The sequence below is a fragment of the Pongo pygmaeus genome, chromosome Y (genome assembly GCF_028885625.2).
Source record: "Pongo pygmaeus isolate AG05252 chromosome Y, NHGRI_mPonPyg2-v2.0_pri, whole genome shotgun sequence".
In the NCBI taxonomy this organism is placed as follows: domain Eukaryota; kingdom Metazoa; phylum Chordata; class Mammalia; order Primates; family Hominidae; genus Pongo; species Pongo pygmaeus.
The window spans coordinates 34,422,332-34,434,295 of NC_072397.2; the positions used below are offsets into that span (position 1 = coordinate 34,422,332).

An 11,964-nucleotide genomic window follows, 5' to 3' on the forward strand; every position below is an offset into this window, starting at 1 on the left:
CCTTCCTGAAGCAGCCAGTCAGGCCAGTTCTTGCAGAGCAGTTCCCTCATTGTCTTCAGCTCACTGTTTCAGTCCTGAGACCATAGAAGGACCAGGGAGGGAGGCAAGGTCTCAGCCTGTGCCCCACAACGTGCTCTGAGAAGCATCCTTTTTCTTTCGTTCTTCTTTTTTTTTTTTCCAGATGGAGGAGAAGTCTCTTTTGTTACCTCTCTATGGACAGCCTCAAACTTCCAAATGAACAGACCCAGCATGGAGCCTTCAGGAAAGTGCACAAAATTCTGTCTAGTACCCAGGAGGAAGGGGGTTCCCACTGAGGCCAGGACCAGTCGGCATGACCCTGTTCAGGAATGTTCTCCTCATAGTACAGCCTCAAGTTGTAGGCATTCTCTGTATGCACAGAGTCCATGGCATCCTCTGCCAGGGGAGCCATCCAGCTGCACACCTGGAATGGAGCAGTGACCTGGGTGAGTGTGTGGTGCTGGACCTCATGACAAGCAGGGGAGAGGGAGATACACAGACCAGTGAGCCCAGAACCCTGCCATAGGCTTCTTCTCTGAGACTTCCATCTGCTCTAGGATCTTCTTGCCCCGAGAATCTGCCCTGAGGTCAGATAGAAGCAAATGGCCTCCACTACCAGGGATACCCCCTGTCACACTGTCAGCTCCCTAGAGGGGACTCAAGCAGTGGGGGTAGATTGCTTGGGCAGAAGCTCTTGAGATTTGGCCAGCTGGGGAGATGAAACAGTGACATTACATTTTATTTTCTATTTTATTGCATTGTATCGTATTGTATTGTATTGTATTGTATTATTTTATTTTATTTTATTTTATTACTTTTTGAGAAGAAGTCTCATTCTGTCTCCTGGACTGGAGTGAATCAATGTGATCTCAGCTCACTGCAACCTTCCCCTCCCGGGTTCAAGGAATTCTCCTGCCTCAGCCTCCAAGCAGCTGGGACTACAGGCATGCATCACCACGCCCAGCTAATTTTTGAATTTTTAGTAGAGATGGAGTTTCACCACATTGGCCAGACTGGTCTCAAACTCCTGACCTCGTGATCTGCCCGCCTTGGCCTTCCAAAGTGTTGGGATTACAGGCATGAGCCACCATGCCTGGCAGCCCTACCTTTTCTCTCATGGTATGACAAAGAGTTTTGTGAAGTTCAGACTGTGGTACTCGAGCAGCTCCAGTGAGGAATGGCTTAGGAAGCAAGGGCTGGTGAGCAATAGGCTGTAGGCCTACAAGGAGGAAGTGGGCAGTGAGGAAGTGACCTAGTTGTCTGTTCACAGACCCAGAAGTGACATCCCAGGAGTCTTTGGGAAGCCAGCAGAGACTTACTGGATCCAGTAAAAGCCCCATGAGGATGCAGTGATGGGGCCCTTCTTGTCCTTGTCTGTAATTACAAAGAGGTACATGAAGGCCTCTTGCATCTTGCAGTTTCCAGGAAGTGGGTTCCAGCTGTTCATGCTAGGCACTTTTAGGCACTGAAAGCGCTTCAGGAGTGGTAAAGTAAAAATAAGCTCTTCATCTCACTGAGAACCCTCTTCTTTGCTCCCTTTGTGAGTTCCACCTTCCAGTCATGGCTCTGGAGACACCATGGTCCCTCCTGGGTCCCTGGCAAGATGTACTTAGGTGACACACAGTCAATGAGGCTCATCTCCAAGCCATTCTTTCACTTTCTACTGTTTAAGGGACTCGAGGCTGGTGGTCAGCAAAAGGCCACCCAAGGCCAGTTGTCTCCACCTAAATTTGACCCTGGTTTGAGGGCCTCTAGGCCAGACCCCTCCATGTGAGAAAACCTGGTCCTCAGCCTCTGGTCTCCATGCTCCCCTTCCCTCTTTTCAATCCTGGCCCCAATGTCTCTCCCACCTCTCAGGTCATTGGAGAAGATGTTCGAGAAGAACAAGCAGCTTTAGTCAGCCCTGCTGAAGGTGGCAGATGGGTCAAGGCTCTTAAGCTGCTCTTGGATGTGGTTCATGTGGAAGCAGGCCTTGTATAGTGTGTGCAACTCTTTCAGGGAGAGGGAAGTAGGATGTTACAAGGGCCCTGTACCCTAAAACATCACATTTAGAACAGAAAATAGTTTGCAAGATGCTTTCATGGGTGATTTTAATTTTCAACTTTAGGTCTCTATTTTCAAATCCCATAATGAACACAAAAGGTTCATAATTTCAACATATACACACTCACACAAACACACACTCCTGTCTGCTAGTGGGCAGAGATCCTTTCTTATGAAGAATTTTCTGCCAAATGCCTCTGAAGCACACATGGTTCTTGGGGAGCCGACAAGGCTAACTGCTTTTTTTGCACTAGTGTCTTGGGAAGATGGAGCATTTACAGCTGCCTTTTTGGGCAGCCCTCATGCAGGGGTGTGCTGAGGACTCCCCAGGGTCTCCAACTTCAGGACCATCTTCCAGTGTGTGTCTCATTGAATGTTAATGGTGGCTGTTTTGGGAAAGAGGAAAGGTTCTGTGATCAACTATGGGCACCATTGAGCTACAAATCTTTTCCATAATTGCTCTTAGCAAGCAGGTAGACCCTGAGAACATGAGTGGCTTTTTCCCAGGGAACATGAGTACATAAGAGATTTTGCTTTACAACCAGGTGAATCTCAACACAGCAGTTGGTGCTGCACTGGGAAGATTTCCCCACTCAAACACTGTGAATCTTTTTAAGTTTTTTTTTTTTTTTTCCAAGAATCATTTAGCTTTAAAGAGTTTGATTGGGCTGATATCAAGCCTGGCTTTGTACTGCCTGATATTTTAGAATCAAAAGTCAGTTCTTTAACTTGTGGGCTGTGAAGTTATAAGGTGTTGGTGTGACAGGCTAGAGAAGGAAGCCTGTGGTCCAATCCTACATGCACATTCTTATCTGTGACACAAAGATCTCCGAGGAGTAGGGAAGTGCTGCCTGGCCCTTCTTTTGGGGTCCCTCCCCAAGACAGTCTACCCAACTTCGAAACCAGCCTTCCCTCATACACAGCCCTGAGCCCCCTGCAGCTCCTCACTGTTTTGCAGCCCAGGGAAGCTGTTCGGCATGTTGCTGTCCAGGTGCAGTGAGACGCAGGGGCAGTAACACATTTCTTCATGGACCATCAGCACCGGCTAAATCTCCTGCAACATCTCCTTAAGGGACACCTACAGGGAGAAGGCCCCAACAACTATGATGAGAAACCGCATGGCTGGAAGCAAGGACTTACCCCAACCCAACCCAACCCAAAGCCCAGAGAATCATGCCCAAAATTCTCAATTTTCCACTTTTTGAATATTTAATTCTTTTTAGAATCCCAGGCCACCTCTATATTTGTCATGCCTACCTACACCTGTCTCTGTGTGTAGAACAGAGCCTGGTCACACTGACTATCCCTGCAGACCAAGAAAAATCCCTATGCAGAGTAGGGGGAGATGGAAGAACTAAGGAATACAAAATGGTAACTTTGCCTCATCCCTTGCCCAGTGCTAAGGTCCCCAGGGCAAACAGCTTTTGCCTTCAACTTCAAGTTAACAGCTTACAAAATATATTCATTTTTACTTCCCCCACTCTCTTACTTATGTTACAAATTATATCTCTATATATCGTGTGTATTTTCCAGAGATTTAAGAATTTTATGCAGAATTATTATTACAATAGCAAATTTTATATCTTTGTATGTATTTATATTTAACAGAGAGCTTTATATTTTCATATGGTTTTATGATGCTGTCCAGCATCATTTAATGTTTCAACATAATTGACTCTCATTTGCATTTTTTTCTAGGGTCATTCTAGTAGTAAGCAAACTTAGATTTTTTATTTTAAAGTTAGAAAGGCTTTATTCTTCTAATTTTTGAAGTACAGTTTTTTCCAGATCAATTATTCTTGGTTATTAGTATTTTTTGTTTCATCAATGCAATGTATAAGTTTCTCAGCATGCCCTCTTTTTCTCCCAAATAACATTTATGTCATTTTCTTTGTATGTTCTTTTTATAAGACTCTTTCTCTAAATATATTGGTTTACTTGATGATGTCCAGTAAGTCTCATATTTCACACTTACTTTTTCTATTATTTTTCAAAAATTGATTTCCAGGCCTAAATATTTGTGAATAATGTATGTTTAATTTTCTGATTCTTTTTCTGCTCCATTGTTTGCTGTTGTGTCTCTGTAGTGAATTTGTAAATGCCAGTTATTGGATCCCTCAATGCCACAATTTCTGTTGGGTTTTTAGAAAAAGGTTTAATCTCTTTGTTGATATCACATTTTATTCATTTATTATTTTTAAATGTTATTCAATTGTTTATTTTTGTTTTATCTTTGTTCACTGAGAACGTTTAATTATTTTTAATTCTTTATCAGGTATGAAAAAATCTTCATTTCTTAAGATTCAACTTCTGGATATTTATTCTGTTTCTTCCAGTGAAGTGTATTTTACACCTTCTCCATATGCCTTGTAATTTTTTATAAGATCTGGAAAATTATACAACATCCATCAAATCTAGCATTTAAAGGCTGGCATGACAGAGCATGGTAGCTCATGCCTGTAATCCCAGCACTTTGGGAGGCCGAGATGGGCAGATTACTGGAGGCCAGAAGTTTGAGACCAGCCTGGCTAACATAGCAAAACCTGTCCCTACTGAAAATAAAAAAAAATTAGCTGGGCATTGTGGTGTGTACCTCTCGTCCCAGCCACTCAGGAGACTGAGACAAGAGAATTGCTTGAACCCGGGAGACGGAGATTGCAGTGAGCTGAGATTGCTCCACTGCACTCCAGCCTGGGGGACAAAGCAAAACTATTTCTCAAAAAAAAAAAAAAAACTGGCTTAGTGAAGGTGATATTGACAGAAATCAAACAGGCTATGCATTTGCTTCACAGATGCATTCTCAGATATGTCTTCTCTGGATCTGTGTGTATTTCTCAGTTAAAGAGAAATTTTTCCATTGTTTTTAGATTGATTACCTATTTTATTTCCCAGTTGACTGTCTGTGGTATTGCAGTTTCTCTAGTGCTGCAATTTTCTTTCTTCTCATCAGACACAACTCTCACCTGTATGACTCCATCATGTCCTTCAGCATTCCATGTCAGGAAATAATCTATTCATTAGGCAACTTCTCAAAAGGACAAACATCTCAACACATACACTACAGCTTTAAGTCTGTCCTGAGGAAGATGCTGGGAGTTAGGCTTTTTATGGTGAGCCCAATTACTATTGTGGGGAAGGAAAAAAAAATCTCTGGTGGATAGTCTGTAGCAAAATTCCTGCAGTGTGGAAAGAGAGGAGGCAATAGCCATGTACAAAGCAAGGTGAAAATAAATGAGCACGTAACACATGGGAGAGGTCCAAAGGTCTTAGAGAAAGCCAGAGTTTAAATATGGTTTGGTCACCTCTGTTCCAATGGAAATTGTTTTAAAAAAGCCTAATTTTATTTTTCTTGCTGTCACAGAGAAACATGTTCCTGTCGCATGTTTACCTACGCTCTTCAATCTTCTATGGCTTCTTTTCTCCCTCCCAGAATCTTCCAGTGCATTCACACTGAAAACCAAAGTCCTTTCAGAATCTGTAAGAACCTACATGATCTGACTAGTTTTCATTAGTTTTGGGAATCTGGGGAAATCTATGCGCATTTCTGGAGACCTCTATGTTATGCAATTTTTAAATAAATGTGTGGTGTCTCAAGTCAAAGGTATGTGAAGGGACTAGTGGAGGCATTGGGATTTGGTTTAGAAATTCCAAGAACAGTAGTGCAAAGACATGTGAGCAAGGCACTCAGAGACATCGTGGCAAGCTGTCATTGCTTGTGAACTTCCTACTCACCGGTACACCAGGGGTTGGAAGAACCACACTAGGCAAAGAACTTGCATCAGTATCAGGACTGAAATACATTGATGTGGGTGATTTATCTTGAGAAGAGCAATTGTATGATGTCTATGATGAAGAGTATGACTGTCCCATTTTAGATGAAGACAGAGTACTTGATGAGTTAGATAACCAAATGAGAGAAGGTGAGTTATTTTTGATTACCACGGTTTTGATTTCTTCCTTAAATGCTGGTTTCACATAGTTTTTGTGCTGAGGACAGATACCAATGTATTGTACGAAAGAATCAAAACAAGGGGTTATAATGAGAAGACTCTAACAGACAATACTCATTGTGAGATTATTCAAGTTCTTTATAAAGAAGCCACAATATCCCACAAGGAAGAAATCATGCATCAGTTGCCCAGCAATATACGGGAAGAGCTAGAAAATAATGTAGATCAGATTGGCTGGGCGCAGTGGCTCACACCTGTAATCCTGAGAGTTTGGGAGGCCAAGGTGGGTGGATCACGAGGTCAAGAGATCAAGACTATCCTGGCTAACACAGTGTAACCCCATCTCTATTAAAAATACAAAAAAAAAGAAAAAAAGACAATTAGCTGGGGCATGTTGGTGTGTGCCTGTAGTCCTATCTTCCCAGGAGGCTGAGGCAGGAGAATGGCGTGAACCTGGGATGCATAGCTTACAGTGAGCTGAGATTGCACCACTGCACTCCAGCCTGGGCGACAGAGCGAGACTCCGTCTCAAAATAAACAAAAATAAATAAATATATATATACATACATACATACATAAATAAGAAAATAATATAGATCAGATCTAGAAATGGATTGAACAGTGGATCAAATATCACAACTCTTGACTTATAGGGCCAGCTACCTTACAATCATTCTTGTTGATATTACTCTGCTGACATCATAGAAATTGTTCAAGTATCAGTAACACTTTATTAAAATCATGTTGCAGGAGTAGCAGGTGGATAGTATAGAGGTTTATGCCTGTGTATCTTTTTCTCCATGAGAAACCTAAACATCTGAAATATAATGAATATAGTATAATTAAGGATTGAGACAAAAACTGTAATTTTAAAACAAATTGCTAAGGAATAAATAAATCTGACAAAATGGGTGGATATGTTTTAAGTTTATTACAGAAAAAAATGTAGATGATCTCTTAAAATAAACTAAAGACTAAAGAGAAAGCATCAAAGTATTAGTTTTTTCTTTCTAGAACGTAGAAAATAAGGGAAGTGTTGTACTCTATAGAAAATTTAAAAGGTACAAAAGAGCATGTTGAAAAGTTAGGTTTCCATTCCAAAACACAATATCCACAGGCAATCCAGGATCCTTCACTTTAGGAAATAATGTTACTGGTTTCCAGTATATCTTTTAAGAGGTTTTATGTCTGCACAGTGTATATATACGGGTGTACAATTTTTTTAGAACATAATAGTATATTGCACACACTATTCTGTACCTCTCTTTTTTTACTTAATATATTTGGAGTTTATATCATATCAGTACAGAACTGCCCCCTTTTCTTTTAGCTGAGATATACATATCATACAATCCAATTTACAATTTTGAAGTGTATAATCAGAACTGGATATGGTGGCTTATGCTTGTAATCCCAGCAGCTGGGGTGGCTGAGGTGGAGAATTGCTTGAGGCAGGAGTTCAAGAACAGCCTAGGCAACATAGTGAGACCTTAGACTCTAAAAACAAACATAAATGAATTATACATTCCATTGGTTTTAACTTATTAACAGGGTTATGACTGTCACCACTGTGAGGAAAGCAGTGATGATAAAGGAAAATCCTGTACCGTTTAGCAGTCACTCTCTATTCTTTCCTCCTCTTCACTTTGCAGTTACTAGTCTGCTTTCTGTCTCTATGGATTTGCATATTCTGGATATTTCATATAAATGGGATTACACAATAAAAAAAGAAATTTCAGGAATACCACAGAGAGAGATGGCACATGTTTCCTGCTTTATAATTTCTCATCTTATGTAGGTTTAAAACATAATTCTACAAAAAAAATTTGATGGAAAATCTTTATGTGCAAAAGTATCTTGTTAAATATAAAAAATTATTTTATGGAGAATTCTTTTTCCTTATCAGGACCTAATCTTAAAAATTTAAACGCCATATGCCAACAGTATCTACTATAGGGTGGCTTATTGTATGTACTCATTTTATGGATTCCTTACAAAAACTTTTCCCATAGGGGAAATTAAAACATTGCTCTACATACATTGAATTTCCAATTATTACCTTATTTCTCACTTATTATTTTGTGATTCTGTCTTCTTTAACATGAAGATTATCATGACTGTGTTTTCACTTTCTGAATTGTCATATGTCTGTAATTTGCCTGCAATCTTGGTTTCAGAAGTTCTACAATAGCGTGCTCAAGGCCTGGCATGGTGGCTCACACATGTAATCCCAGCACTTTGGGAGGCAGAGGTGGGCAGATCATGAGGCCAGGAATTTGAGACCAGCCTGGCCAACATAGTGAAACCCCAATTCTACTAAAAGTACAAAAATTAGCCAGGTGTAGTGGCATGCATCTGTAATCATAGTTACTTGAGAGGCTGAGAAAAGAGAATCACTTGAAACTGGGAGGTGGAGTTGGCAGTGAGCCAAGATTCTTCCACTGCACACCAGCCTGGTCAGCAGAGTGAGACTCTGCCTCAAAAAATAAATACATAAATAAAATAATACAACATCCTCAAATGTATATGTTACATATAAATTATAAAATTTATTAAAATATTTGTCTTGTATGTTTCATCGACTTTAGGCACAATGTTATTATTAGCATTTTCTACCAGTTTCCTCAACTTTTACCTGAATAATAGCACAACTTATAACCAATTTTATTTTATGTATCAATTTATTATACTGTATGTAAAATATATATAGTTATTGTATTTAGAAATGTAAGACTTTTCTTCTAAAGGCTAAATTACAGACTTACTATTTTGTAAGAAAAGCAGCAATGGGCCGGGCATGGTGGCTTATACCTGTAATCCAAGCACTTTGGGAGGCCAAGCCAGGTGGTTCACCTGAGGTCAGAAGTTTGAGACAAGAAGCCTGAACAACATGGAGAAACTCCATCTCTACTAAAAATACAAAATTAGCTGAGCATGGTGGCACATGTCTGTAGTTCCAGCTGCTCAGGTGGCTGAGGCAGGAGAATAGCTTGAACCTGGGAGGTGGAGGTTGTGGTGAACCAAGATCATTGCCCTGCAGCCTGGGAAACAAGAGTAAAACTCCGTCTCAAAAAAAAAAAAAAAAAAAGGGAAAACAAAGCAGCAATATATCAAAGTATCACTAGCATAATTTAAAAGTTTCTCTAGTATAACTTAAATGTTTATTTTTTAAAACTTTCTCATCAAAGTTCTTTATGAATAATTATAATGTGTTTTCTTTGAAATGTTACTGCCCTAACTGTATCAAACATTTCAAAATTCATGTTTTTTGTGGATGCACAGTTAGAGTTGAAAATTGTAGTTATCTAGAATTTTATCTCGTTTATTGAGGATTTTATGGGTTAAAGTTGCTCTTCACTAAGTTTTGTATTTTATATTTCTGTATTTTTCAGAGAAGGCTGCTTCACATAAGTTGTGTTTCTAGTTTCTACCTATTTATTACAGTTTTGATTTGCAGTATTCAAATCAGAATTTGGGGTGTTAATGTTAATTTTAACTTTGTTTGCAATTTTGTATCTGTTTGTTTCATTTTTTAGGGTAGGCCACCTTAAATCAGTTTACTGTTTTTAGTTTTAATTTATATATTATAATTTTGTTTGACAATTGTCAGCTCTGTACATCTTAATACACTGTGAGGCAAAAGTCAACTATGAATCAGCCCTACTTCCTTTGTCAATATAATTATCTAAGTTTTTGTTTGCTTTTATAAACTTTACCCCTATTTTGTTTATGATTTGTATATTTTTCTTCTTGGCTGGTGACCAATAATTGATTCTGTCTAGGTGAGTATTCATGGAAATTGTCTTAATTTCAACGTCTTTATCTTATAATATCTTAGTGTGAAAGAAACTTTTTTGTAGTTTGAAGGTAACTTTTTAGAAAGTTTGTAACTCTATTTCTGTTAGCTGTCTTATTTATTTTTAAGACAGACTCTTGCTCTGTCACTGAAAGTGCAGTGGCACAGTCTCAGCTCACTGCAACCTCTATCTCCCAGGTTAAAGTAATTCTTCTGCTTCAGCCTCCTGAATAGCTGGTAATAAAGGCTTGCACCACCATGCCTGGCTAAGTTTTGTATTTTTAGTAGAAATGGGGCCAGGTTGGTCTTGAATTCTTAATCTCAAGTGATCTGAACACCTTGGCCTCCTAGAGTGTTGAGATTACAGGCCTGAGCCACCTGCCCTCAGCTGTCACTGTTAATTTTAATTGTAGCAAAAATACATAATATAAAACTGAAAATCTTATTTTTTCTTATACAGTTTAGCCACGTTAAGTGTATTTACATTGCTATGCAACATATCTGTAAAACTTTTTTCTTTTGCAAAACTAAAACTCAATATAAACTAATAATACCCAGGTTTTTTAACACCTGACTCCTGATGAAAACCATTCCATTTTCTATTCCTTTTAAAGGCTGAGTAGTTTTCCATTACTTTTATATCACAGATTGTATTTATTCATTTATTTGATGAGGAAAGTTTGTTTTGCTTTCAAATATTGGCCTATGTGAATAATGCTTCAATGAGTACTGATGTTCCAATAGATATATTGGAATGGTATAGATGTTCCAATTACCGTTTGCCCATATGTGCAAGGTTTTCATCTGTGCTACGTTGTGTTTTATTGGAAACCTTGTCTGTTTTTATGCCGGAACCAAACTGTTTTTATTACTGAAGCTTTGTAATGTGCTTTGAAATCAGAAAAGGTGACATCAATAACATTATTTCTTTTTTTAAACATTTTTGGACCCTTTTTTGTCCCTTGAGATTCCATATAAATTGTTGGTTAGTTTTTCTATTTCTAAAAAAAAAAAAAAAAAGTTAATTTAAAGGGATTGCATTGAATCTGTAGTTCACTAGGAACTAAGAACATTTTTACAATATTAAGCCTTACAACCCTTGAACACAAGCATGCTCAGAAGTGAGTTGTTAAATTTCCATATAGGACAATATTTTTGTTTTCTTCTGTTATTGATTTCTAGTTTTATTCCGTTTTGATCAGAAATAATAGTCTTTAAGATTTCTATTCTTAAGAAATTGTTAAGTCTTGTATTGTGGCCTAATAGGTGGTTTATCTAGGAGAATGTTTTATGAACTATTGAGAAAATTGTGTTCTTCTGTTGTTGTGTATTCTGTATATTCTCATTAGATCTAATTTTTCTCTAGTATTTTCAAAATTTCTGTTTCCTTATTAATATTTAGGCTGGCTTTACTATTTATTATTAAAAGTTTGAATTAAACTATTCTACTATTATTATTTTTCTGTCTATTGTAATAACTATTTCAATGTTTGCTTTGTGCATTTGGAAACACTGGTGTGAAAAATGTATGTATACATATATACACATACACATATATAATAACATTTCATAAGTTCTAAGTGAATGAGACCTTTTATTATTATTTAATGGCCTTCTTTGTCTCCTGTGACAGTTTAGACTAAAAGTTTATTTTTATTTTTGAGAAGGAGTCTCACTCTCGCCCAGGCTGGATTGCAGTGGCACGATCTCAGCTCACTGCAAGCTCCACCTCCTGGGTTCATGCCATTCTCCTGCCTCGCCTCTCAAGTAGCTGTGACTACAGGCACCCGTCACTACTCCTAGCTACATTTTTGTATTTGTAGTAGAGATGAGGTTTCACCGTGTTAGCCAGGATGGTTTCCATCTCCTGACTTCATGATCCACCCACCTGGGCCTTTCAAAATGTTAGGATTACATGGGGATTTCATAAAACCTTTTTTTTTTTTTTTTGAGTTGGAGTCGGATACTGTCGCTCAGGTTGGAGTGCAATGGTGTGATCTCAGCTCACAGCAACCTCTGATTCCTGAGTTCAAATGATTCTCCTGCCTTAGCCTCCCCAGTGGCTGGGATTACAGGGGACAACCACCATCCCTGGCTAATTTTTTGTATTTTTCGTAGAGATGGGGTGTTTCACCATGTTGACCAGGCTGGTGTCAA

At 38.7% G+C, this 11,964-nt stretch overlaps 1 pseudogene; it reads left to right on the plus strand.

The window, feature by feature from the left end:
* Positions 1 to 404: 404 nt before the first annotated feature.
* Positions 405 to 6,657, plus strand: LOC129025750 (adenylate kinase isoenzyme 6-like; annotated as a pseudogene).
* Positions 6,658 to 11,964: the final 5,307 nt, after the last annotated feature.